The sequence below is a fragment of the Hemibagrus wyckioides genome, linkage group LG16 (assembly GCF_019097595.1).
Source record: "Hemibagrus wyckioides isolate EC202008001 linkage group LG16, SWU_Hwy_1.0, whole genome shotgun sequence".
NCBI lineage: Eukaryota > Metazoa > Chordata > Actinopteri > Siluriformes > Bagridae > Hemibagrus > Hemibagrus wyckioides.
In genome coordinates this window covers 4,880,001-4,887,850 of record NC_080725.1, presented here as the reverse complement: position 1 = coordinate 4,887,850, position 7,850 = coordinate 4,880,001, and positions in this window count along the sequence as shown.

Genomic DNA, 7,850 nt, shown 5'->3' with positions numbered 1-7,850 from the left:
TCCATATGAAGTTCTTTATGTTTGGGGTAGGCTTTTGACATGTGATGCAATGTTTGTGTGAAAACTAAAGTGTAATTCACTGTTTACATCTAATGTTTACAATGGAGCAGATCATATGAACAAGGACACCAAGCCAGCAATATGGCAGATCAAATCCACAGTGCAGCATGACTTCACATTGATTCCCAAGTCTGGGACTGTAAACTTTGCTTTAAAAAATCAGGAAACTTATTGCCTAAAAAAATAAATAAATAATAGGAATTAAACGCACATTAAGCGGAGAAATCGTCCCCATTTAAAGTAAATAGAACTAACATCAGTGATTCTAACACAGAATTAAGCTTTCTAATCAGTTTATTTTAAATAGTTTTCAGCACTTAGTTAAGTATTAAAAGCTAAAAAAAGTACACGTAAAAGCAGTATTTTATGTCCACTGCACCCTCACTGCAATTCAACTCTGTAATCGTCTAAAGCGAACTAAAACAGTATGAAAAATAAATCACTTACCAAACATACACCAATCAGGCATAACATAATGACCACCTGCCAAATATTGTGTTGGTCCACCTTTTACTCCCAAAACAGCCCTGACCCATCATGCACTGTGTGTTCTGACACCTTTCTATCAGAACCAGCATTAACTTCTTCAGTAATTTGAGCAACCGTAGCTCGTCTGTTGGATCGGATCACACGGGCCAACCTTCACTCCCCATGTCCATCAGTGAGCCTTGGCCGCCCATGACCCTGTCACCGGTTCACCACTGTTCCTTCCTTGGACCACTTTTGATAGATACTGACCACTGCAGACCGGGAACACCCCACAAGAGCTGCAGTTTTGGAGATGCTCTGATCTAGCCATCACAATTTGGTCCTTCATCAAACTCGCTCAAGTCCTTACACTTGTCCATTTTTCCTGCTTCTAACATCAACTTAGAGGACAAAATGTTCACTTGCTGCCTAATATATCCCACCCACTAACAGGTGCCATGATGAGGAGATCATCAGTCTGATTCACTTCACCTGGCACTGGTCATAATGTTATACCTGATCGGTGTATATTTAACCCTCAAAGTTATTCATTTTTTTCCCCTTGTGGTCAACTGGACCCCACTTCTAGAATATGATTTTACTTAATGTGTCATATTAAACAGTTTTATAAAAGAATATAACTTGAGCTAAAAAAAAAAACATTTGTTTTCAGTGTTAGAAAATTTATTAGATCCATTGTAATGTTGATAATAATACGAATTTTACCTTTCCAGGGCCCAAACAGCATGATGCATGTTATTTACACTGACTGCTGTTTTTTTTTAAAAGTGTTTTTACTTAAAATAAAAACACTCTTTGAATAAACTCAGTCGTATTCTTCATGTCCCACTTGTGGACCATTTTGATGTTTGTCCACCACAACAGTCATCTGAAGGACGAAGGAAATCCTAGTGGGGTTCAGATGCAGTGTGTTTGATAGTTGATCAGTGTCTTCTGGCTCAGTAATGAGGACACCAACTGGGATCTGGTGGAAAAAGTCATCACAATCGGGGTCCTGCAAAAAAAAAAAAAAAAAAAAAGGAATCTCAAGCAGAACCATCACATCCCTAAAAGGAAGAAAAACATCACTTTACAAAATATGAAATTAGAATGGAAAGGAAAGAGAAAAACTGTTACAGTGCTAAAATGTAATCGATGTAGTCGTCTGACATTAGCATACAATTCCAAATCATGATATGCAAATAAAGTGACTCAAATATTGTGCTTATGTGTTTCTATTAATATCTATAATCTATGATGTTAAGATGTTTTTTTAATTGTCTGAATCAGTACAAATTGCACATTGTGGCTAGCTATTAACTAATTAGAATTATAATGTCATAAAAACAGACCTATAGAGGTTTTATGCAGGTGCAGAGTGTGATTTTATTAACACAGAAATACACCGACCATGCATAACATTATGACCACCTGCCTAATATTGTGTTGGTCCCCCTTTTTGCTGTCAAAATGCAACAAACTCTGATGCACTGTGTATTCTGACCCCTTTCTATCAGAACCAGCATTAACGTCTTCAGCAATTTCAGCAACAGTAGCTTGTCTGTTGGATCGGATCACACGGGCCAGCCTTCACTCCTCACATTCATCAATGATGACCCTGTCACCGGTTCACCACTGTTCCTTCCTTGGACCACTTTTGATAGATACTGACCACTGCAGAGCGGGAACACCCCACAAGAGCTGCAGTTTTGGAGATGCTCTGGTCCAGTGGTCTAACCATCACAATTTGGTCCTTCATCAAACTCGCTCAAATCCTTACACTTGTCCATTTTCCTGCTTCTAACATCAACTTTAAGGACAAAATGTTGACTTGCTGCCTAATATATCCCACCCACTAACAGGTGCCATGATGAGGAGATCATTCACTTCACCTGGCACTGGTCATAATGTTATACCTGATCTGTGTAGGTGCAGTGAAGACAAAAAAACAAAAGGTGGACATGGGCAAAAAAGTAAAAATAATTCAGAGTCACAAAATAGAAACAGTCAAAAATATTGGAATATGCAAAAATATAGAAACACATACATGAGCACAGGGAAGTCCAAATCGTGATCCAAAACACAGGTCCAAACAAATCAATAGGCTGCAAAACAGCAATATCCAAGGTTCACAAGTTCAATAATGGGAAAAACAGGCAAAGTCAAATACGGGAAAAATACTGCAGAACATACACAGCTTAGCAATATCAGAAATCAACAGAATCAGAGCGGAACTGAAACAAACAAGCTTCCTGGTCCTATTTTTATTTTATCTAATTAAATCCTACTTGATACTTCTCTGAACCTTGAGTTTATCACTGTTAAACACGGACAAAATTGTTGGTACCCTTCCATTATAAAAAAAGAAAAAAAACAACACAATGGTCACTGAAATAACTTGATAAAAGTAATAATAAATAAAAATTTACTGAAATTTGACGAATGAAAAACAGACATTGCTTTTTAATTATGGTTCAACAGAAGTATTTAAAAAACAAACAAACGTATGAACGTATGGCCTGGACAAAAATGATGGTACGCTTAACTTAATATTTTGCTGCACAAGCTTTTGAGGCAATCACCGCAATCAAGCGATTTCTGTTTCTCTCTGTGAGACTTCTGCACCTGTCCACAGGTATTTTGACCGACTCCTCATGAGCAAACTGCTCCAGCTGTCTCAGGTTTGAAGAGTGTCTTCTCCAGACTGCATGTTTCAGCTCTTGCCAGATGTTTAATAGGATTTAGATTAGAAGGCCACTTCAGGATAGTCCAGTGTTTTGTACTTAGCCATGCCAGGGTGTTTTTAGCTGTGTGATTGGGTCATTATCCTGTTGGAGGACCCATGACCTGCGACTGAGACTTTCTGACACTGAAGCTTTCTGACACTGGGCAGCACATTTCACTCCAGAATGCCTTGATAGCCTTGAGATTTCATTGTACCCTGCACAGATTCAAGATCCCCTCTGCCAGATGCAGCAATTTTGTCCACGTGTGTAAAAAAAATATTTAACTATGTCTTACTTTGTATGATTGTTTATGTAACAAATTAAAATTTTCAGTTTGCGCTTATAAAAGGAAAAACCAAAACAGTTTGTCGGCCACGTAGACACAGGATCCATGAGCTAGATATATAATTTCCCTTAAATAATTAATAAATTTAGAAAAAACATTGAAAGTATACTGAACTAATACAGTTATGATAAAAGTATTTAAGTTACCTGTCTGTCAATATTGAGCTTGTTGATCCATAAATAAAGACTCATTACCTTAATGCGCTGATTGAATCAATTTTAGTTACAATAATAAGTAAGCAGATTTAATCCCCTTTACAGTAAATTAAATCTCTGTTTAAACAAGTTGTTTTAACAATTTAATAAAAAAAATAAAAATAAAGAAAATTCACATTTAATAACGTTATGGTTAGCATTTACAATATACTGCCTTTATTTATTTATTTATTTATTTATTTGTTTGTTTATTTATTTATTTATTTATTTATTTATTTATTTATTTATTTATTTGTTTATTTGTTTATTTATTTATTTATTTAGATACTTTTAGAACATTTTAACCTGAGGTTAAAATAAATGTTAAAACATGACTGGTCATTAAATTACCATGTAACAGAAGCTGAGACAGATTAAATTACAGGAGACACTGCTTTAATGATGATCATAGCAAGCAATCTAAAACTCTAGACAGAATCAAAGTAAAAAATTAGATATATGAGGCTAGGCAAGACGCAAGAATCAGGGAACGCATTCAAGGTCAAAGCAGGATATTTGTGGAAAAAAGAAACAGGCTTGATAATGTCAGAAACACAGGTAAGAGCTGAGCATGTTCTACCGACTTACATTCATATTTCATATTACATTCATGAGTCTTATATTCATATTTATTGCATTTGGCAGACTTTGTGACTTACAGAATCGCTTTGAAGTCCCTATCAATGAATACTTCCTGATACTGGTTCACTAGGTCATGGACAGTATAAAAAATATGTTTACATTTATTCCATTTTGCAGATGCCCTTATCCAGAGAGATGTACAGAAGTGTTTTGAAGTCTCTATCATTGAATACATTGATAATGGGGTGCTAGGTCATAGATTAAAGATTCATTTGTTTGAAGACAGCCAGTCACTTGGCTGTTCTGACATCTAGGGAAAGTTCATTCCACCACCTACTGTATATGCCAGAACAGAGTAGAGTCTTGATGCAATGCCCTCCTTTTTTTTTTTTTTACTTTTAAGCAAGCATCAGTGTTTTAAATCTGGAGCAGTGAACCAACAAAAAACAATGGAGAGAGAGTAGCAGTGGAGTGGTGTGGGAGAACTTTGGAAGGTTGAAAACAAGCTGTGCAACTACATTTTGGATCATTTGCAGAGGCTGAATTGGGTGAATTGCGAATTGCAGTAATCCAGTCTCAAAATGACAAGAGACTGAAGAAGAAACCTGAGTTGGATAAAAATGGCTGAATTCTTACACAACTGCAAAGCAGAGCCCGACATGAGCATGTCAAATTAGCACTGTATGAGGAACAGGACATTTGATTGTCCATGGTTACCCCAAGGTTATGAGCAGTAGCTGAAGGGGAGTTTTGCGAGTTATCCAAGGAGATTGCAAGATCCTGAAACAGGGATGATTCGCCTGGGATGGAGAGTCAAAACAGTTTGTGCAGCTGCATTCTGTTATAGCTGTGTGTAGCTGAAACCGAAGCACTGGTAAAAATTTACAAATCCAAGGAACAGGTATGTGAATGTCCAGGGCATGGGTCCGTTGATTACAGCAGCCACATTTGGCAGGTCCATCGAGACTCCCTCTGGGATGATTGCATAGACATATAATGAGATGCTGCATTGGTGGGATTCGCACTTCAAATATAGCTGATGCTGTCAGAGGCACTGGAGGACCTGGAGAACGTGGTGGACATGAGCATCAAAGGATGGTGAGTAGACCACAATGTCATCAATGCAGGCAATGAAGTACTTCCGTAGAACGTCCTTCAGGACATCGTTAATCAGGCAGTGGAATAATGAGGGGGTGCTAGAGAGCTCATACAGCATCATACAGTACTTGCTGTGGTGCTTAATTCTGTTTTCAATTCATCTCCCTCTCAGATGCACAATACTTTGTAATCACTATGGAGATCAAACATGGTGAAGACCCATGGACCAGAAATGTTCCAGGGACTAAGGGCTGATGGTACTGGCAATTGACAGTACAATGATTATGGCTAAAACACTATAGGGTTAAACAGGTGAGTTGCTTCTCTGAGCAGGAGATTTGCAGGTTTTGAGGCTTCATCATTGGAAGCCTAGGATCCCCATATTTTTAAGTGAAATGGTGACCAGCAGTGCCATGCATTCATGGTAGAGCACTGCAAATGGAAGGGAAAGTGGCTGCTTGCAGTGAGTGATGGTCCCATTGGGTCCCTGTCAATGGGCTGAAATTTCAACAGGCAAGGCTGAGGTTGAGCGGAAATGTTGAGATGACTCGATATGCCCTGATCAGAAGTTCCCTGCCTACCTCAAGTCTAAGTTTCCTGCCTACCAGAATTCAACAAATCACCCAGTATAAGCATGAGGGAGAATAAGATATTTAAAAAAAATGCATAAATGCATAAATCACAGGTTTAAAAAAATACAAAGCATATTATTTTGACATGTGTGCCTAAAGGAGTAATAGTTCAATTGCATAAAAAGATATTTGCCCTGGAGCATCACACTGGGGAAGCTTATTAAGCTTTAGATTTACCATATAGAGGCCTTTTGCTTTACATATAGTGTTTCAGCATCATCCTAACTGAAGTGCTATTAACAAGACCTTTTTAGCTAATAAAAACAGTAATATAAATAATTGTTTTACTAAAAAAAACCTGGACGGTTGAAGGAGGAGTGGTTATTTGGCTTTCCGTCAGCTTGAACTAATCTGGCCATTCGCCTCACTTCTCAACAAGGCATTTTTTTTGTCTGCAGAACTGTTACGGTGTGTTTTTTGTTTTGCAACATAATGTGTAAACTTAGATGTGAAAATCCTGAGAGTTCTTTTATTTCTGAAATACTTAAACCAATTCCTTTGGCACCAAAAGTCATGGAATGCTCAAGTTAGTAAGCTCAAGTCCAGTCATCTGTTTTCTGTATCACTTATCCTACACAAGGTTGTAGAGAACCTGGAGCCTATCACAGGGGACTCTGGGAAGGTGTAGGGGACACCCTGGATAGACTGCCAGCCCATTGCAGGCCACAATTGCACTCACACTGACACAGCTATTCACACACTATGGACAATTTTACACCATTTGGAGCATTTTTATGGTGCTAAATAATTGTAGTTCTTTTTATCCATTAACCTCTCAGAGGCATTCTGTGCAACTTCATTCTTTTTCCATCTACGTCAAAGTCCTGTGGTGTTTGCTAACAATTATTCACATCATTTGTATGAATTAAATACAAGCTTATGTCAGGAATCACTGGGACAGTTCCCTGGCAGACCACTGGAGGGGGTGCTGGCAGGTGAATCAGCAGAGCCTGTTTGTTTTCTTCTTGTGCCCTGCCCTTCATATTGTTTTGACTTCCCGCCTTGTCACCTGTTACCCATTTACCTTGATGTGTTGCCCTATATTCATTTACGTTTTGTTTAGTCTTGTTATCCCCTGTGAATAAAGTAGTGCTTCATTTAATCTTGCACATGGGTCTGATTTCCATGGCGTCCCTGGAGATCCGGGTTCGAGCCCCGCGGTAGGTGGGGGGACCCGGATGTTACAGCTTACTGAGTTATGTTGATGATGTCTGTTTTTATGTTTACTCTCCTGATATGGTCAAGCTTCAGATATGTCTAAGTGGCAAAGTTTCTCAGAAATGTAAGCACCGTTTGGTCTGTTAAACAAAGCCCATCTAAGTAAGTCGCACAACAGAATCACCATTATGGAAAATGAACACATACTTCACAAGAGGCCTGCCTTCAAGCACAACATTTCGAGTTACCACTCATGCAGCATCAGCATGTTCAAAATAAAATGCTAATGGTTCCTGTCTGTCACAGATCCACACAGCACTTAGTGACGGGGTAGAAAAGATTATATGCACTCCTACTCTGCTCTAATACAGAAATGGGTTTCTTGGGAAAAAAATTACGACACAGTTTAAGCTTAGCACTAAAGCTTACAACTGCTAATCAGTGCCTTTATTGGGTGGCGTTAGAAACAGTTTAATCTAGTGATTATATATAACTGAAAATCATTGCTGTACTTGCAAAAATATTTTTCGTTTGCTGTGACAGAAGCAACAGTTCATTTTATAATTATTCTGTGTTTATATGTTGT